The 21,151-nt window shown below is 56.6% G+C and overlaps 2 pseudogenes; both read right to left on the bottom strand.

Annotated features, from left to right (window-relative positions):
• LOC141918791 (kinesin-like protein KIF20B) overlaps positions 1–2,812 on the bottom strand; it is a 30,272-nt pseudogene extending 27,460 nt beyond the window's left edge.
• Positions 2,813–2,862: 50 nt separating this feature from the next.
• Positions 2,863–21,151, bottom strand: part of LOC141918790 (hydrocephalus-inducing protein homolog) — an 80,834-nt pseudogene continuing 62,545 nt past the window's right edge.

Raw genomic sequence — 21,151 nt, 5'->3', positions numbered from 1 at the left:
GCTCAACCTATATACCTCAGGTGAGCAATATTCCAAATTAAGATAGCAGTAGTATATGGGGCAGCTAGACTTGCTCCTAGGTGAGAGCATGTTATGACTATAGAAGAAAAATTCACCCAGATCTCAGGGAATTTCTTACAAATATAACAAGTGTCTTGTCAGGCTGGATATTTTATGGGAATTATGGATTTTTAATAGGACATGTTCCCACTCCCACAAAAAAAGAAATGTATGTCCCAACAAAGCCTTTTTAAAAGCTTTACAAGGAAATAAAGCCTGACTAGGAGCAATCAGAAAATACAATTGCAACATGAGACAGAAAAATCCAGTAACTAAATTCGTATTCTTAGAAGTGAGGGAACCTGCTCTTTAAAGGCGAATCAGAGGTATCTGAAATCAGATCAAGATAAACTGCAACAGTGCCGCGGCGCTGCCCGCCCAGGGACCGCCCCCGGTGCCTCCAAGCCCTCCCCGGGACCGCCCCCGGTGCCTCCCAGCACGCCCCAGGACCGACCCCCGCTATCTCCCAGAGCGCCGCGGGACCGGCCGCCGGTACCTCGCTGCCCGCCCCGGGACCGGACCCGGACGGCGCTGCCGGCCCCGGCACGGAACCCCAGTGCCGCGGTGCCCGCTCCGGGACCGGATCCCGACGGCGCTGCCCGCCCCGGGACCGCCCCCGGTGCCTCCCAGCCCTCCCCGGGACCGCCCCCGGTGCCTCCCAGCACGCCCCAGGACCGACCCCCGCTATCTCCCAGACCGCCGCGGGACCGGCCGCCGGTACCTCGCTGCCCGCCCCGGGACCGGACCCGGACGGCGCTGCAGGCCCCGGCACGGAACCCCGGTGCCGCGCTGCCCGCTCCGGGACCGGATCCCGACGCCGCTGCCCGCCCCGGGACCACCCCCGGTGCCTCCCAGCCCTCCCCGGGACCGCCCCCGGTGCCTCCGAGCCCTCCCCGGGACCGCCCGCGGTGCCTCCCAGCCCTCCCCGGGACCGCCTCCGGTGCCTCCCAGCCCTCCCCGGGACCGCCCCCGGTGCCTCCCAGCCCTCCCCGGGACCGCCCCCGGTGCCTCCCAGCACGCCCCAGGACCGACCCCCGTGCCTCCCAGCCCGCCGCGGGACCGGCCGCCGGTACCTCGCTGCCCGCCCCGTGACCGGACCCGGACGGCGCTGCCGGCCCCGGCACGGAACCCCGGTGCCGCGCTGCCCGCTCCGGGACCGGATCCCGACGGCGCTGCCTGCCCCGGGACCGCCCCCGGTGCCTCCCAGCCCTCCCCGGGACCGCCCCCCGTGCCTCCCAGCCCACCCCGGGACCGCCTCCGGTACCTCCGAGCCCTCCCCGGGACCGCCCGCGGTGCCTCCCAGCCCTCCCCGGGACCGCCTCCGGTGCCTCCCAGCCCACCCCGGGACCGCCTCCGGTACCTCCGAGCCCTCCCCGGGACCGCCCCCGGTGCCTCCCAGTCCTCCCCGGGACCGCCCCCGGTGCCTCCCAGCCCTCCCCAGGACCGACCCCCGCTATCTCCCAGACCGCCGCGGGACCGGCCACCGGTGCCGCGCTGCAGGGTCCGAACCTCGGCTGCGCTGCCCGCCCCGGGACGGCCCCCGGTGCCTCCCAGCCCGCCCCACGACCGACCCCCGTGCCTCCCAGCCCGCCGCGGGACCGGCCGCCGGTACCTCGCTGCCCGCCCCGGGACCGGACCCGGACGGCGCTGCCGGCCCCGGCACGGAACCCCGGTGCCGCGCTGCCCGCCCCGGGACCGGCCTCCGGTGCCCTGCTGCAGGGTCCGAACCTCGGCGGCGCTGCCCGCTCCGGGACCGCCCCCGGTGCCTCCCAGCCCTCCCCGGGACCGCCTCCGGTGCCTCCCAGCCCTTCCCGGGACCGCCCCCGGTGCCTCCCAGCCCTTCCCGGGACCGCCCCCGGTGCCTCCCAGCCCGCCCCAGGACAGACCCCCGTGCCTCCCAGCCCGCGGCGGGACCGGCCGCCGGTTCCTCGCTGCCCACCCCGGGACCGGCCCCCGACGGCGCTGCCTGTCCCGGGATCGGTCCACGGTGCCGCGGCCCCTCCGGCACGGGGAGGGCAGGGGCAGCCCGCCGGGACGGCTGGGGCCGTCGAGGCGCCGGCCAAGGCTCTCGGAGCCGGGCTCAGCGGGCTCGGGGAAGCTTGTTCCCCGCCCCCGGCACGTCCCTCCCGCCCCACCATCGCTCGGGCAGCCGGTGCCGGTGCCGCCGCACGCCCCGTCCGTGCCCTCGGTGCCCGCTGCGAGTGGAGGTGCCGCGGGGGAGCGGGTAGAAGTACGAAGTTCGTTGCGGGCGTGTCTGTGAGTTCGGGGCCGGGGGGGAACTGAACGGCTGCTCCTGCTCCGGGCAGGGCCGCCCCCCCGGGTATGCGGGGCGGGGTGACCCCTTTGTTATCAGCTACAAGGAGTCTCTAGGGTGATGTTGTGAGCCTCGAAGCAAAAGTGCTTCTTGAGAACCGTGGCAAGCAGTTATTCCTGTGAAAGGTGGTCTGGTGCTGTCTGAAGGGAACAAGCTGCGGGATGCAGAGGGGTTTTGCTGGCCTGAGCGTTCAGACCTGGGTAGGATAATTAAAAACCAAACAAACCATGTGACTTTAAACATGAAGTGTTAATGTGGTTCGAAGGGGGCTATTTTCCTTCTGTGTTACACCACCTGAATTACCCTGGATCAGCCTCTTGCCCTCTGTCCTTCCAAAAGCCAGACAGAGCCCCATGCCAGGAGTCCCTCGATGCCATCAGACGGGGCTCACCCAAGGCCCGTCCTGCAGAGGGAAGGCGGTGACGCTGCTGGAAACATCGCAGTGCTGTTCCTGGGGCACTGGCTGGGCTCTGCGCTGGGTGAGGAGCTCAGAGGAGCGGGTGTGCTGGGGCGGTGTTCATTGGGAACGGGGAAGGGGCAGGGGTGGGGAGCTGCTCGATCCCGTTGGTTCTAGGGAATCCTCTGCAGTGGGGGGCTGGCGCAGGGACAGGGCACAGGGCTGGCAGAGAGCGCACTTGGACTTGGTGCCAGTGCCATGAACTCCTGTGATGCTCCGGCAGCTCGTTTGTGACTGACTGTTGCTGTCTCCTGTCTCAACAACTGGGATAAGGTGGTGTGGGGGTGCAATTCTCACCCCTCCCTGCCCCTCCTGGTTGGGTGCTTGGTGCTGGGTGTGATTCCCCCCACCTCCCCCAGCTGTGCCCCGTCTCTGGAGATAAGGACTGAGAACGTTACCGAGCCTGGCTCCTGCCCTCCCACCTGCTGGGAATCGGCTCTAACAGCCCCTCATCTCCTCAGGGCCTGGCACACCTGGGCCTGGGGTGGGGCCAGATGGGAACAAGAACAGAGTTGCACATCCATCAAGTTCTTGTGCAGCTGCTGGATGGCATCAGAAGGGACCTGACAAAAGTCAATTATCTTGGACCCTCTAAACTGCGACCCCCAGGGAGACCCTTGGAGCTCCCCTGGATCCCAGTGGCCTGTGACCAGCACCTCCCCTGAGCTGGAGCCTCGCAGGGACCAAACCCTGGAGGTGTCGTCTGCTGTCAGAGCTGAGGGCAGGCCGGGGCGAAGTTCCCCCGCTCGAGGCTCAGGGATCGCCCGCGGGGGAATCCCGAGGCCTCGGGAGGATTGGCTCTAACCTCGAGAGGAGGGAAATGTTCTCTGAGCTCGCTGCTCTGTCACCCGCTCGGTCTCTGCTCATGGCGGGGATGGACCCTTGTTTCTGGGTGTCTGTCCGTTGGTGGATGCGCAGGGATCGATGGATCAATGAAGGCACCGGGAAGTGAGGGAGTGTGAATCTGGGCAGTTCAGAATCTGTGAGTAAGTCGCTTTTCTTTCTTTCAGCATTTCTGAATTATTTTGTAATGATAAATTGCTGTTAGTTATTAATAAATCCAGATTTCCTGCTAAACCATCACCGTGTCAATACTATCAACCGCGACACCCAGTGCCCCCCACTATGTGCCAGTGGCTCTCCTAGTGCTCTCCAGTATGTTCCAGTGCCCTACATTCTGTCCCAGTATCCCTCCTAATGCCCCCAGTATGTCCCAATGACCCTCTTAGTGCTCCCCAATATATCCCAGTGCCCCCCAGTATATCCCAATAACACTGCTAGCATTCCCAAATATATCCCAGTATGTCCCAGTGCCCTGCAGTACGTCCCAGTAACCATCCCAGTGCCCCCCGTTGAGATGGACACGACAAACACCAAATTGTGCAAAAATGTCTACTTTATTGTTCTAACAAGCCTTTTTATAACTTTATGAAGAGTATGTGTCCATATATGATTGGTTTAATTACAGACTAACAGTTCATGACTGGATGACCTCTTCTCTGCCGCAACCTCGATAACCTTCCTCTCCTTGCGGTCAGGGAGTTCCAGTCTGGCAGTTCCTTAATCTTGTTTACTCAGCTCTTCTCGGGACTTTCAAGCCTCTTAAGGGTACGTGGTTATCTGTTCAAGGTCAATATCAAACTTCCATTCTGATCCCTCGGACCAGCCGAGGTCTCCCATAGTACCAGTACTGGTTCCCAGCTCCAAGCACAGAAGAGATGCTGGGCGGCTCAGGCCGCATGCTCTGCCCAAGCCAGAAGGTCACTGGGGCACAAGGGGCAGCCCTGGATCTGAGTTCAGGTGGGAGCAGTGTGGGAGGCTCCCACGCCCCAGCCTTACCATGGGTCCTGGCTGATGGTGGGATACAGGCAGGTACCCCTGCAGTGCACCTGGTACAGTCGCTTTGTCCCCAGGGCCTCAAAATGCAGCGTCTGGTCAAACTGCCCCGGCACCGTGGAGCTGAATTGGACCTTCAGTTCCACCTCACCGTGGGCAGGCACTATCCACCGGCAGCTGCTCAGCCCGGCAATTAAAGAGGAGGCTTCAGACATTGCTAAAGAGCAAACAAGAGAAGGAGGAGGCTCATGGACTCGCCATCCCGTGGAGGCACCGGCAGAGGGTCCCTGTGGAGCTGGGGATGATGGACCCCGTTTGGCAAGATGGACGTGAAGCAGAGGGATCACCTCCTCCCTCACAGCTCACCTGACGGATTTCCCCGGGAATGGGACTGTGTCTGTGTCGCTTTGGTGTGCCTCGGGGGGCCGCGTGGGTGCTCCCGTGCCCGGCGCCTGGAGACCTCTCCTGCCCCGGCTGGAGCTCCTCTTCTCCCTCACAGCCTCCCGCCTGCCCGCGGCTTTCTCCTTCCCCGACCGGCCCCTGCTTGGCGTGACCTGCTCCTCTGATACCTTCACACCAAGGGAGAGAGGTGAGACCTGCCCTGAGACACCCCCATCCTGGAGAGAAAGCTGCAGGTTTGTTAACAGACAGGAGGGAGAATAAACCACCAACCACCTCTGCCCATGGATTTGGTCTTCCTTATGGGACTTTGTTTCTCCTACAACACCCCTCCTTGCCCAGGACCCTCTCCTCAAGGGAAGTTGAAGGTTTTAGCTGATTTTTTTTTTCTCTCATCTCACAGAACTGCCCTATGTCTCAAGCAGAGCTGTATCTTTTAAACAGACAGGAGGGATGCCTGCAGACACGGGGCCCCATCATGTCTTCACTGCCCTTCCACAGTGATCCTTTTCCATCCCACCTGCCCCCCATGCCCCCATCCAGCCTGGCCCCTGCCCTGGCACCTTCACTGCAGGCACAACAGGGACGTCCAAGAAACTTCTGGTTTCCTTCTTTCCTTCTTCTGCAGTCGCACCTTCTGGCACCACAAAGGTGAAGTGCTCGAGGGCTTCTCCTGCTGCAGGGACCATCCGCTTCTCCGGGTAGCGGATCACAGAGTAAAAAGCAGTAGGTGGAATGGGAGGCCCCGAGGGACCCAGTCCCAGGTCATCCAGGATCTAAAGCATAAGAGAAAACCCTGTTTATACTCTCATCGCCTTCATCCTCACACTTCCTGAAAGGCACTGAGCTTTTGGCAATGCGTTTTTTTATTTAGATGGAGTACAGTGCTTTTTTATGCCCAGTGGGGTGGGCAGGCTCCAGAGCAGTGCCAGGACCTACAAGTGGGACCTAGAGAGAAATCTCAGCTCTGAGTGACTCGGCTGAAGGAAACAATGACCAGGAGTTGCCCTGCCCTGGGACCATTTTTAATGATTTCCAGACTGGGAAACTCTCCAAACAGAGAGGATGTTCTAACAGAGAGCCCTCCCTCTTTCCACTCATCTGAGGGATGGCAAGAACTTCCCCAGCCACGTGGCTGCTGTGAAGCCATCGTGGAACATCATCAGTGTCCTGGACAAGGCTCTGTGCTGTTGTCACCTGGTTGGACACAATGCACCAGGGCCCAGACCACGGCAGGCTCAGCATCTGAGCCTCACAAGGGCTTTACTTGCTCTGCCGCTGGCAGCTTGCCACTCTCCAGGATCGCCCTAGTCACATCTGCAGAGCTCAGCACGTGGATGTCCAAGCAGGGCACCCCGACGTCCTGGCCCCTGGCTGACCCTTCTGCACCTTCCCCTTCCAGCCCAGATAACTCGGAGTCCTCAAGAGCCTTCAGTTTTTCTAGACGCTCCTTCTCTCTGTCCTTTCGGCTCCTCCGCCTGGATAAATGCTGGTGCTGACCTTGTACTTGGTGCTGCATCACCTCTTGGTTCAGAGGGGACAGCAGGATACCCTGAGCCCTGTCCCAGGATGACAAAATATGCGTGACATCCTTCTGCGATGCCTCGTAGATCTTAAACCTCAGGGCCAAGTTCTTCTCGCTGTCACTCTGCGCCTCAGTTTTGGTTTCCCCCTGTTCTGGGTCTGCAGGTTGCACAACCTCCACTGGGCAGGCCTCTGTCAGGGGAGCCTTGCTCTGCTTTTTCTTATCTTCCTTGTTACTTGCAAGAGAGTCTGGGTGCTCCTTTGCAGATCCCTTCTTCTCTCCCCCCTCGGTGACATTGGACAGGTTGCCGGTGGATGCGCTGGTGTTGCTAGTGGATGCGTTCGTATTCTGGGCAGGAGGAGCAGGAAGAAGCTGTGAGCATTTCAAAGCACCAACTCAAATGCTGTAGGACAGCGGCGATCTTTGCAATAGCACCCCACGCCTCATCTGAGACCTGTGCTAGGTGCTCTACAAATCCCAATTCAGAATGCAGCTGGTACCCAGCTGAGCTCAACTGAAACTAAACTCCCCAGTGCCAGACTGATGAGGAGTCCTGCAAACCAGCTGAGAAACAGAACAGCTTCCCCAACCCAAACAGGGAACTTAAGACACCTCCTTACTCCTGTGCAGTCCTCCGGGCACGTTTCTGGTGTGCTGAGCATCCATCCCTGTGTCTGGCTGACACTTTGGGAAGTCTGGCTGCTAATAAATACCTAAAGGGCCTGGTGGTATCTCCTGCCAGACAGGTAGCAAAAGACACCACATCCCAGGCGGGTCATGGCTCAGAGGTGTAAGTCACATGCAGAACGGGGAGAAATGCTGAACTAAAACTATCTAGGGCTTGGAGTTACGTGAAGCCACGACTCGAAGGCAGCATGACCCTAGAAGAACAGCTCTACCCAACAAACCCATGCGAAAATACCCCTGGTGAAGCAGCAGCACGATCAAACACTGGCTGCTGTTTCCCAGCACAGCCCCGTGTGTTGCTGATGGCCAGGTACTCACCCCCAGCACTGCGGGTGGCTGCTGGCTTCGCCAGGAATGGTACGGCTCAGCAGGCGGGTCCCCAGGGCTTTCACTCGTCTCTATAAACCCAACCACCCACCTGCCTGACTCCAGGCTGGCTTTTCTTCCTTGAAGCATTTTCTTTGTCTTTTCCAAGCTTTCTCTTGGCCCACTTAGACAACTTCTTCAGCAATTCTTCCTCCCTCAAGCGTTCGAGCTCCCACCGGTGCTTTTCCTCAAGCTCTTAAGCCAGCCTCTCCATCTTCCTTCAGCAAGACAAACAGAAAACATCCCCGAGAGTCACTGCCAGAAATCGGGGCTCGCTGCAATCCTAGCTGGTCCCACACTTCATTCACTGACCCTAAGGCCAGGCACAACTGTTAGACCAGCTCTGTGGACTTCCCTCAACCTGGGGAGGCTGGGACATCCAAAGTGAGGGAAGTGGGAGGGGACCTCCAGGGCCAGCCAAATCTAGGCTTTGCTGTCACAAGGTCTAAATTGCACTACTTCTCCAATAAGGTCCACCTGGACACCTCCAGCATGCTGCCAAAGACTGATCCACCATTGCTCCACACTGGAGCCTGAAGCTCTCAATATCCAGCTCACAAATCACTAACACCTGCTTATCCCTGCACCAATACTTGGCTTATCTAGCCCTTCTCCCTGGGCACAGCCTGCTCCTTAGTGAGACTAGCTATATCAATCAGAAAGCAAAGGCTGCAGTAACTGCCCTCCTGCAAAACAGGCTCCAAACAACCAGGTTTCCTGCTGGAGCCCAGCTGGGACCATGGGAAACTTGTGCTGCCTGTCCTGGAAATCACAGTTTGAAGCAGCCCTAGTGATCTCCTCCCAGGGAAACAAACTTCAGCTGGGGCTGAAAGAAGTGCTGAAACACAGGCTCGCTTTAAGCAAGTCCCTCCCCAGGTTTCAGGCAGGGGTTATGTACCGGGTCTGGCTGAGCCAGGATTGGTTCCCCTGTAGCAGCCCTCATGGTGCTGTGTTTTATGTTGGGAGCTGGCAGGGTGTTGATAGCACAATGGTGTTGTGGCTACTGCTGAGTAGTGCTTACACAGCACCAAGGCTCCTTCCAACATTTCCCCCCCCACCCCGCCCCTTCAGTGGGACGGGGTGGGCAAGATCTTGGGAGGGGACACAACCAGGACAGCTGACCCGAACTGACCAAAGGGATATTCCAGACCATATGACGTCTGCTCAGTCTGCTCAGTCATAAAGCTGGGAGAAAGGAGGAAGGGGGTGGGTCACCCTTGGTCCTCCGAGGCAACCACTACGCGTATTGGAGCCCTGCTTCCTGAGAAGGCCCGACATCGCCTGTTAATGGGAAGTAGTGAATAAATCTGTTGTTTTTTTCTTTTTTTTTTTGTTTCCGCGTGCAGACATTTGCTTTGCTTTGCTTATATTAAAACTGCTTTTGTTTTACCCACAAGGGTTGGTTATTTTCTTTCCCCTCTTTGCCCTGTTGAGAAAAAAGGGGAAGGGGGGGAAGTGATAGAGCGACTTGGTGGGAACCTGGCATTTAGCCAAGGTCAAACCACCACAGGTTAATAGGGGCTTAAGCTTATCCTGTGTATCCTCTTGAACAGGGCTGCTTTGCTGGATCAGAGCTTCTCCCAGGCTCACCTGCTGCTGCAGCTGAAGGTGAGCCTAAGAGACACCAGCTTTTGTGGCTGGTGTCACTCAGTAAGGAAAACCCTGGGAGCTCAGCAGTGCAAGGGCCTCCCTCACCTACAGCAGGACTGGGATCCAAACCAAGCCAGCACAGCTGCGCCTCACACCAACCCACAGCACAACCCCTCTGGTTTGGTGAAGAAGGGCGATGAAGATGAGAACGAACATAATTAACTTAGAGACACTTGTAAGCACTGTGGCAAGGGAAGCACAGAGCCCAGCTCCCTGCAGCCAGTGTCAAAGCCGAAGGGCTTACCACTAAAATGGAGAGAAGATGTTCTCATGTCACAGGAGGAAGGTCCCTCCTCTGCTGGGAACCAGGGAGGTGGAACTGGCAATCCTTGTGCTGCTGGTAATTAATGCTTTTGGCCTTGGTAACCCCTCTGAGCACAACCAAGGTCTCCAGAGCAGGGAAACCCTTTGGGGACACTATCCTGGGGAGGCACCCATAGAAGGCTTACAGACCTTTTCTTCCTCTCACGCTGGACTTGCAGTATACTGTTATCAAACTGAATTTTCTCCTCCTCGGTGAGGGCATCATACTCGTCCTCTTCCATTTCCCAGAGACGTGCTTTCTCCCTCCTGGCAGCTTCCTCCCACTCCTGTCCTTCAGCACAGACCAAGGAGAAACCATCAGTGCCTGCAAGCAGAGCTTGCTGCTCTGGGTGAGCTGCCAGCATTCACAACTCTGTCCTGACCCAGCCTATCATCCTGCCAGGAGATACTGGCAAGCTCACATCCCTGCTTCAGAATTCAGATAAGCCCCCAAACTATCGCTGGCCAGTGAGTTCCCATGCCTTGCCTGGCTCACATGCACCAGCACTGTGGACAGCTGGCCAGTGATTAGTTATTGAGCCACAACAGCTTGCACTTGTGCCCAAGTTTTAATGTTAGAGACTGAGGTCAGCCTCAGCATTGTTGAATTTTAAGCAGCTGTGAGCTGAGTGCTGGCTACACCGAGGCAGAAGGTGGAAGGATTAATAAAAACATCTCTTACAAGTTCTGCTGGTAACCCAGATACACACGGGTAAGGCTGAGGGCTTGAGAGAGAAGATTTCAGAGTTACGGAGACGAAGAGTCTCACCTTCCTGCTCTTTTGCGGCTATCTCCCTGGCTTTCAAAGAAGCATAATCCTGGAACAGGTTCACAAAATAGATGTAAGGCCGATTTCTGACAGCTTTGAGCAGGCAGAGGAGAGCAGACGCCGTGTCGCGTGCAAAGGGGGTCTCCAGACCATCAAACACCACTCCCTGGTAGCAGTCACTCAGCTGCAGATAAAGTCGAAAAGGAAGAGAAAGTCAGCTGTTGCACGCATTGGGCTCTCAGCTAGTCACTAAAGCCTGATGTCAAAGATCACCAGACATCACAGTTCCAAGTGCAGCAGCTCAGACAAGCTCTGATCTTTCCCCACGCTCTGCCAACTTATGGCATCTGCAGCTTCACCCACGGATCCCTGCATGCAGCCCAGGACTCCTCCAAGAGCAGGCACAGCCCTCCTCCTCTCTGAATTGTACCTCGCTGCCTGTCTCTCTGTAGCAAGAACGTACCATTTGCCCCCACCCCACGTACCTGCAGCCTTTCAGAGAGGATGGCCACCAGCAGGTCCTCGGGCAGCACGCAGCTCCTAAAGCCCAGCTCTCCTGATGTGCTGCCACTGATGCTCAGCCGTCGCTGCGCAGGAACGCAGGGAAGGGGAGAGAGGTGAGAACTTGATGAGCCCTGCAATGTTGAACACCACAAGAAAAATCAACCACTTTGGAAACCCCCAAACAATTCCAACTGCTGGGCTTGGAGCTGGGGTTTCTCACTAGCAGGAGACTAGAACAAAACTGCAGGCCAGCAGCTCCAGGGGACCATGCTGGAGGGTGCATCCGTGGCCAGCAGAGACCCAAGCTCGCAAGCCCCCAGCGCAGCACCCGGCAGCTTTGCCCACTGCTGCAGCCACGTTAGCCAGGACTGCACTTTGCCAACAATCTGTTAAGATGCCGTAGAGTTTTTCTGCCAGAGTACAGGGTTTCATTCCCACCCCGAGCCACGCCCAGCCTGCCCAGCTGGCTCTCTGCACTATAGACCCCCGCACCAGGCTCTGGGTGACACAGAGCCTCCACTGGAAGCGGCCCCTTCACTTCTCAGAGGCAATAGAAAGGTCCCAGGCATTAACCAGTGCAGATCGTGCTTCACCTGGGAGTCTGTCAGATCCATCAGATGCTGTTTCTGGGATTGGGGTGTGGGGCCATCTGTCTTCTTCTTGCCCGCCGCAGCGCTCACCTGGCCTCAGGACCTGACGGACCGCAGGCTGAGTTTGTCCACAGAGCTGGACCGTCTCATGTCTAGGTTGCGCTTGGCCCTGGTGCCGAACTGCAGGCTGAGGGACACATCTGCGTTGTGACCTGTGGAGTGGACAGACGCTCAGTGGGGAGCAAGCAGGCACCTTCCACCCCAACGGGCACAGCCCTGCGCCCTGGCAGGGACACGGCCATTGTTCCCCAGCCTGCTGGGCACTAGCAGCACCGATCTCCAGAAGCAGCTCCTGCCCTGCTTCTCTTATTAGCGTGGTAAAGCACACCATCTGATACTGGATTTTAAAGCCAGAGAGTTTTTAAGGCACAGCTCCGCGTCCCTCCTCACAAATGTGCACTCGGGTGACACTGCACACTAGCTCCCCTATGGATCAAGCCAAGGCTCCACCCTCCAGGAGCATCATTTGTGTACCTTGCACCCATCCTGCATTCTCACATGGAGATGGTAACATGCAGCCCTGCCCCAGTTGCATCCCCCATCTCCACTGGAGCTAAATCCTCCGCATGGGATAACCCCACCTGAGGCCCAGACCCTTCTTCCTTCCACCAGCTCCCAACCCAACCAGGTTCAAAGCGGAGCAATGCAAAACTTCCCCCACCAGAACCAGGGTCTGGCCTCACCCTGCAGAGCGCGGGGCACCAACTGCCCAACCAGATTTTCTAAAAGTCTCTGGTCTCAGGTGGAGAACAGCACCACATGCACGAGCTGTGTGACCTGACAGTGTGTATAGGAAAACCTCTGGAGAAAAGAGCTCATCTGCAGCATGTCTCATCTGAAAGTCTGGGAGGTTATTCTTCCCTTCCTCTCATGTTTCTGAAGCCACACTCAAAGTCAGTTGTCTAGTGCTTAATGAGCAGCTTCAGAGGGCTTCTTTGTTGTTAAAGTGGGCAGCAGTTCTGCCTGATGGCCACGAGGAGCCAGCTGGATTCAGCTTTGAGGAAATATAAAAAACCCCTGAGAAAAATACAGGTGTGCTTCACCACTCCTAGGAAAAGGAGTATGTGCTGAGAAGCCCAGAGGCAGTAAAAGTGCCCCTGTCTGAGCCCTTAAAACAGAGATTATTTATTTTAATAACACGAGATGCTTTATGAAATGGCTTTGCATTTCTACATCCTGCACCCATGTTCCCTAGGAGACCCAAGGGCTGTCAGACTTACTCTCTGGAGCAAGCAGAAGTGGATGGTCATGGTGGGTTTCTGAAGCGCTGCTCTAGGTCCAGCGTTTCTCCTTACCGGCACCCTCTGCCTCCTTGCAGCTCTGCTCAACGGCAGCCCCGATGCACAGCTCCCGGGCGCACAGCCCTGCTGAGCTGCTCCTGTCCGAGATGGTTTCTCTCACCACGGTGTCGATGGACAAGCAGGCAGTGCCATAATATTTGGACAGGGCAACCGCTGCTGCTGTCTTTCCTTGAGAGAGAGGAAGAGTGCTCGGTGACACTTGCATGTGAAGCATTTTCAGGACAGGCTCTAGAAAGTCCCCAGACAGGATTTCAAAGTTTCAAGGACAGTCGGAAATCAAGTGCCCCTTTAGGGGAGACCATGAGGGAGGTAGTTGAGCATGGCTAGAAGCATTCTCCTCTAGAGCCAGGAGGATCACCTCCACCTCACATCCAGCTGAGCACTTTGTCCCTCGTGGTGACCTCAACCCTGGGCCAGAACATTGTTTCGAGCCCTGTCCCGCCACCACTCAGAGCGTTCACCAGCCTGTGCTGGCCAGCGCTGCCTCAGGCAGCGTCTGGGCACGGTCTGGGGGTCAGCGTGGGCGAGGGACTGCTCCCATGAGGCAACATGGGCACTAGGCACTGTGCTCCCACGAAGCAACGGTGACGTGGTCACCCTGTGTGGGGGAACGATAGCCTAGCTGTGTGGACACAGGGTGAGCCACAGCACTTGCCCCAGCTGGTGAAGGCCTGGGACCATTTCATGTACCAGCAGAGCTGTGGCTTACCTCGCTTCACTTCAACTGGTCAACCAAGCACCACAACCCACCAGGATGTGTCTCTCCTGCTTCCCCACTCCTTGCAGACACGGGCTGCGGCTCACCTACCTGTCAGGGGTGCCCCATGGATGATGACGACGATCCCTCGCGCGCGCCCCTCTGCAGAGATATCGATGCCAAGGTGGCGGGCGATGGCCCTATAGACAGGGCTGTCGGCCAGTTCTCCCGCGGCTGCCTTGCTGCTGGTGATGCTCTGCCGATGCTCTGCTGTGCAGAACCAGATAGAAAAGTCAGCCTCCTGCCTACCTATGATCCTGATCATCCTCCCCATCCCCTCAGATCCTGGGAGAGAAGACTCTGCTGAAACCAACACCACACCGAGGTCTCACCATGCCCCTCCTTTAGGCTTGTGCAGATCAGGGTCTGCCCTAGATGGTGGTCAAGGTGCCTGTTCAGAGTATAGGAAATGGGGTGGCAGAAAGAGGAAAGAGCAAGCATTTGGCAATACCTACAAGGACTGGGCCAAATCTCCCGTGCCCTGTCAACATGGTCCTCATGGGAGTTTGGTCCCAGGTCCTGCTGAGTAAAGGGGGGACAGGCAGAACCAGGCATTTTACACCGTCCCAAGGGAGAGGCTCCATTTGTGGATCAAACCATTATCCAAAAGCTGGATGCTTTAGGAATATTATACCAGGAGATGTAGCTGGGCTCTGAATTCACCGTAACAGCATTTGCAAAGAGCTCCCACCTTTGCCCTTAGGAGGTCACCAAAAGCCATCTCGCTTGCAGTGTCACGCAGGACAGAGAGCGCGCTGCCCTGCCTAGGAAAGGGAACAGCATCATCCTGATCCCAGCAGCTCCTGGGGGAAAAGGTGCTCATTTGGCAAAACTGGGGAGAACCTCTCTGGCCTCTCACTTGTCCCTGCCCTGTCTGCAACATTACCCATCCCCTGTCTTTTCTCAACACCTTCCTCCTTCTCCGCATTCAGATTTAGAGTCCACTTGTTGGACTGGCTTTCATCAAACACGGAGGGGAAAATGAATGAGCTCTGGGATGAGACAGTGTGAATGATCCCAGCAGAGGACTTTCTTCCTTGATCTGACAGAGACTGGACATCTTCAAAGTTTGCTGAGGAGGAAGGCCACAGGGAGGGAAGAAGAGGGTGGACATGGCCAGGCAATCTGTTCTTTGACATTTGCCACTTTGCACGGCCACGTGCAAAAGATGGAAAGTTTCCCAAGGAGAAGTCTGTCCAGGCTGTCTCTGCCCTCGGGGGGATTTTGAGTTTGTGATTTTGGTGCTGGGAAGGAACAAATATAAGATAGCTGGTGATATTAGACCTGGTCCTGCTGGCTGAAGAACTCATCCAATCCTATTTTTTGTGGTTAGGGGACACAAGAGGACAACATGATTATTTCCCCGGTCCATGGTAGGCAGATATGAGCTTGCTTTGGCTGCACTCAGGGCTGGTAGGGAATGCGTGTTACAAGCCACAGACCTTCATGCTGGAATTCCTCCACCAAGCTGGGGAATGGGTGGCTGCTAAAAGCCTGGGCTTCCCATGGAGAGCTTGGGGCGTGCGGGCTGGACTCCCTGCTGTGTCCACACTCAGGACAGCCAATGCCAAACCCTCACCGTTGTCCTGGCCTGCTGGTTCCCCAGTCTTGGACTTTGTCTGCTCATCCTGCAGCCTCTTCTGGTCCTGATAGTACTCCAGCACCTCAGGGGGCAGCTTCTCACCCGGGGCACGCAGAGGCAGCAATAAGGTGTTGTGGCAATCGTAGTCTTTAAGCGTCTGCAGGATCTGTGCATGTAGGGAAGAGAAGCCATATGCAGGACGTGTTTCTAACAACACGGACTATCCAAGCCCCTCCACAGTCTGCCAGCAGAACTGGCTAACCCTGAAATGCCACCAGACTTTGCCCTGGGGACTGTCTCCATCTCCCTGGCACGAACCCAGGAATGCTGGAGCACTGTGAAGCTACGGGAGCGTGCACACGGGGACCAGACCTTCCCTCTCACCTGCTCCTCAGCAAGGTACTGCTGGTCGAACTCCAGTGAGTAAAACTCGATGGGGAACTCGCATGGGTTCTTCACCACCACCGTCCCCTCTGCTCCACAGCTGTACGGCAGCAACGGTCCCAGCTCAAGCACTGGAGGGCTGAACTCCAGCTGTGGCTCCAGCCCACACCCCAAGACCTGCAGCTGGAGGTGCTGGCTGCTCTGGCAAATGTTAATCTTCAGCTCACTTCTATAGGACTTCTGAAAAGAGAGAAGCACAGAAAGCTCCTCCATGAAGTCCCAGGTGACAGGGCCTCAAATTCAACTCTTGCCCCAGGGCAGGGGTGTCACCAGTACCTCTAAGGGGAATAGAAAACAGATATTTACTTCCAGCAGGGGCTACAGCATCTGCATGCTGGCTCTGAGTAACTGGGATGAATCCTGGTGTGAAGTGTAACTGGATATTTGGGTGTCAGACGAATCTAAAATGCACTGTCAGATGTTTTCACCTAGTCACGAGGGAGTGTGATGCTCATGAGAAAGGTCCTCAGGGTTATGTTGCCCAGACACAGTCCTGGCACTGCTGCATCAGGCAAACATCAGCTCTATGAATGAGGCAGATGAGCTCTCACTGGCTAGAAATAAGGGTCGTCTTCTCTGCTCAGTGTTTGGCTCTGGTCAAAGCCAGACACAAGATGGTTACACCTCTACAGCAATTAAAACATCCCTGGGACTGTTCCCAGGCACGGAAGCACTTGTGTCCATCCTGTTACCCACTGCCAGTTTCCAAGTCACAGTGGCCACAGGCAAACTGCTTTTGGGAATGCCCCATCATTTCACCTGACTACCAGACTGCCTGGGAACGTGCAGGCAGGCTGGGCCAGAGCCACAGGGACTGCTGGCAGCACACCACTGCAGACGACTGTCCTGCCGTGCCCAGGAAGGTGCCTGGTGGCTGTTTTGTCTGCTGGTACCAGCAGCAGGACTTGCCTAGATTGGCCCTTCCAGGGTTATCCCCTGCAAGCGCACCAGCTGCTCTGCACCAGGGCGTTGCAGCCTTAAACAGGCCTGTGGAAGGGGAAGACGAGGGCAAACAGGCAGATTTCCCCCCATGCGCCGAGAGGCAGCCACCTCACCGTGCCCTGATGCTGAGCAAGCTCCCCAGGGGGATTTCAAAGCCCCTCTCAGAAGAGTGTGCTGCAGGGGGAACTGAGGCACAGTGGGTACGGTGCTTGCAGAAAGCTCTCTGTGGAGGCAGACGCCGTCTCCTCTTCCCTGTGCTGGGCTCTCGTTACCACGCTGCCCTGCCAGACCTCTTGGGGGTGACACTTGCTGATCTCACCTCTTCTGTGGGTGACAACCTGACTCGCACGTTGCATCGCTGTCCTGGAGCGAGGGATCCAGCCGAGGGCAGCGCCTTGAAGACACAGGGCTGGGCCTTCAACTTCTGGGGCACCTTCCGACACATCCTCGCTGGCCAATGTCTGTCCATCTGAGAACAAAAAAACAATTGTGTGAGGTCTCCTTGGTCTGCGAGGACAGACCCTCAGTTCCTCCAGTGCTCTGAGACACCGTCATGGTGCTGAGGGCACCCACAGCCAAACCAGCCGAGGCCACCTGTGGCCTAGAACTGGAGGGAAAACAGGCAGGGCAGGCAGATGGGGAGGCACCATCCTCAGAAGAGGAGGAACGGGGGAAGGTGGCAGAGAAGTGAAGCACCAGCTAATGCACAGATCCAGGTGAGCCAGCCTTGCTCTGTACCCTCCAAAGCTTCCTCAGATGAGCTGTGGCCCAAGTGCTCACGCAGCCACAGGGGCAGAAAGGGCAAGAGAGGCAAAGAAAGCCCAACCGAGAAGTTACGTGTTACACATTGTCTGTGCTTTACCTTCTTAACAGGCTCATTTATAGTGATGACCCAGTTACAGGGGACCTGGAGCTGACTGTGGAGCTGGACAGTTTCTTCCTGGCACTGCCCACACTGGAGAGTGGAGAACTCCAGTCTGTCCCTGGAGACGCAGAGGGATGGCACAGCCACGCTGGCATGGAGGTGGACATGGAACGTGGGGCCTCCTGCTACCTAGGGAAGGACCGAGTGTCCAGCTGAGAGCCCCAGTGACATCTGTTGCTGTCACCGACTCTCCACCTGCCCCGAGAGGTGCACGGACACAGCGGGGTGAGGAAGCACGCCGTAGGTACCTCGATGGGCAGGAGCACGTCCACCTCTCCCAGTGGCAGGTTGGCGCTCTGTGGGTCGAAGCGCACTTCAAACACCTTGGTCTCGCAGCAGAGCAGGTGCTTCACGTGGTCCAGATCTACACTGAAACCTTGAACAGATGAAAATAAAGCAGCTGAGATGCACAATAGACATGAATGTGTCACAAGCACGTTAAGGCCATATGTCCTGGCTGGCAGCTCTGTGAAGGACCCCTTTGTACCTGTGGAGAAGATTGCCACTCCTTCTCCCTTGTCACCATACAAGGAGAAAGGGCTTTCACAGCCAGAATCCAAGACCCACATGGTAAAAAGGAAACATCTCAGTTGAGGAGCTCCAACCATTCCTTCACTAGGCACCCCAGGGAAGGATGCACAGACCTCTCCAAAGGAGAATTTCCAACTAAGATTCCCCCATGCCATGGTACTCCCTGAAAAACAATTTAGAGGAGGCACCTGATCACCCTTCAGACATGGCGAGTCACCGTTTGCTGGTACTGCAGCCTTATGTCAAGGCCTGTTTAGAAAGCCTATTTTGATACAACAGAGGGCCTCACAGGCTGTCTTCTCAATAAAGGCTGAACAGAAGTGCTATGGCATTATGAACTTTAAACAAAGCACTTCCAAACCACAAAACGTCCATCTGTTTGCAACACAAGCCCATGGAGTGCCCATCAGATGATGCTCATGGTAGCCAAGTGCAGAAGATGCTGAGAGGTGACCAAGGTGATCAGCCCATCCAGCCCCTGCAGGGAAGTGTTAGGGCAGGCACAGGCAGGCCGGGTCTCTGAGCACTGCTGGCCAGGAGAACTCAGGCTCTAAAGCACCAGGCAGAGGGTCCCAAGGAGGAAAAAGTTATACACACAAGCACTCAAAAAAACTCCCCATGTCTAGTGGCTTAAGCTAATCTGTCAGAGACAGCTCCTTCAAGCCCACGCGAAGTCTCTCCAGCACCAGTTACCTGCGTCACGCAGGACCCGTCTATCAGCGCGGAAGGACACAGGGAACTGCCCGGTGTTGGTGATCCTCACGACGTGCGTGGGGGTGTTACCGAGAATCACGTACCCAAAGTCCAGGAGGTACTCGGGCAGCTCAACTCTGAAAGGAGGAGTAAGGACAGTCCTTAAACCACAGCCTGGCTACATTTCCAAGAGCATGGAAGATGCAAATAAAGTGAATATTTCTGGATTCGCTGCTGTAAAAACTCAACTCAAGCCCATGAAACCCAAGGCCTGACCACCTGGTAATAAGACTTTGGTAAGTCACGAGGAGCATAGGACCTAGGTTTTATCACCTACCAGTGGGACCTTAAAATAAAACTAGTTTAAAATGAATACTGGTCACAGCTCCTCTGCTATAGAAAGTCACTGTAGATAAGTCCAGTGGACCTCCACTGGTCTCAATGAAACTGCTAAGCCTGGTGTACAGCCCCAGCCTGAAATGGCTTCAGGACCTTGTCATAAGATTCGCCTGCACAGGAAATCTTCACTGCTCTGCAACCAGATCTGTCCCCAAAGCAGCACCGACAAATGCAGTAATCAACACCTACAAGATTCACGGGAGGGTCCTTTTCCAGAGCAATCACACTTGGGAAAGCACATACGTGATCAGTTTTGCAGAGCATCTTCCCGAACTGGAGCCTACCATGCCTGTGCCTCCTCATGAAGGAGCAGAGGGAAGTTACCGAGGTAAGTCCTGCAGTCCCACCAGCATCCAAGCCACCTGATTTAGGGTTTGTCAAGGGTGTGTCAACCTCTGCAGTTCCCTACTCTTTTTGCTCAGTGTGGTCTGTTAGCTGGAACAAAGATGCCAGCTTTGAGTTGCCTCTTTCAGAGCTGGTCAGCAGGGATGGTGTTGGTGCTCTCTGGAAGGGCTTGATGCTCTGCACTGGACCCCCTCAGCCCTAAGAGCAGGACCCAGAGCCTGTGGGGAGCTGAGCACCTCCAAAGCTCAGGGTGGCTCTGTGGAAGTGAGGACACTCAGCTGCTCACAGGGAGCATGTCAAAGCTACCAGGATCAGACCCTTTCTGAAGTCCCCACTATCCCCAGCTCTGCAGACACAAGGACCTCTCAGGAGCAGGGGTGCACTGATGGGTGTTACCCTTGGGGCACAAGAAGATAGGGTACAAGAGGCCCTACTAACTTGAGAAGCCTCTGACGAGCGTGCTGGTCAAAGGCAGTGGCCTCTGGGGGACCAGAGGTGAGAGCTTTCTGCTGCTCCAGGGCATGTTCCTCTATCAGCATCTGCTCCATCTGCATCTGCAGCCGAGGGTCCAGCTGAGGGAAGGAAAGGCAGTGGCTGGTTAGCAACGGTCCTTCCCAAGGCTCCCCCCTGCTTGTGTTGAGAGGGGTGATGGGGTCCTTCTGTATTGCTGCTCAGTGTCTGTGACACCTCCTGCTCTCTTAGTCAGGGCCTCATCTCAAGGGCAATGAACTCCAGTATCTTCGCCTGCCCAGTCACTGTTATAAAACCTGATCTGGCCAGACAAACAGACAGACAAGCCGGGAACCTTCCAGAGCTCCAAGTCTTTGCCTGGCCCCAGCCAGTGCCAAAGCAGCTCGGACAAAAGCTCTCTTGTAAAGGGAGCCACGATAAAGCTGCTGTCTCTTAGAGATCAGTCCTGGCAGCACAGTCCCAGGGCACAGTCAGGCTGCTGCTATTAAGCTCTGTAAACCTGGCAGGGCTTGGGTTGTGAGCAGCAAATACCCCAGTGATGACCTATATCTCCATCCCAAAGTACCATAAATTCAATCACTTGAGCAGGGTCTTCAGGATCTCTCCCTGGGGCAGCCCTGGGGGCAATGCTGAGCTGATGCAGGATCATGGGCACGTTGGGTGTCCTGATGCAGGATCATGGGCAGGGAGGTCCCAAGTGCCAGCAGGGCACCGGGAAGCCTGATGCGGGCTGCAGGGGACCAAATGACACCGGGGGAGGGAGGCACGTGTCAAATGGGGCAGCAGCCATTCTCACCATGGCATCCAAGGGATCTGGGGGTGGCTCCGCGGCCACAGCCTCCCCCAGAACAACTGCTTCCTCTCTCTGGCTGTCTTCCATCTTTTCTATCACCTCCTTGAGGACCTTCTCATATTTTTCATTTCCTGAAGGAAGAAAACATCCACAAATAGAAGCGTGGCACAGCGCCATTCCCATTTAAGCTGGGAAGCCCCACTTCCTCGACTCTGGCCTCTCCCAGAAACACCCTCCTCAAGCAATGTATGGAAAGTAGATGCTGCTTTTCCTCTATCAACCCTGATGTTCATTCCCACCCATCTTCCTCCCCACATAGGAGCATCTCATCCCCTGCAATGTGACGCAAATCCAACCCTGCCAAAATCCCTGCCAGCCTGTGCTCAGCTTTCCCGAGCATTTCTGTCCAGCCACCACCTTCCCAGGACTCCGACACATGCTGGCAAGC

This window comes from Strix aluco, chromosome Z (assembly GCF_031877795.1).
Source record: "Strix aluco isolate bStrAlu1 chromosome Z, bStrAlu1.hap1, whole genome shotgun sequence".
In the NCBI taxonomy this organism is placed as follows: Eukaryota; Metazoa; Chordata; class Aves; order Strigiformes; family Strigidae; genus Strix; species Strix aluco.
Note: the sequence above shows the minus strand (reverse complement) of the source record. Positions and strands in the feature narration are given on the sequence as shown.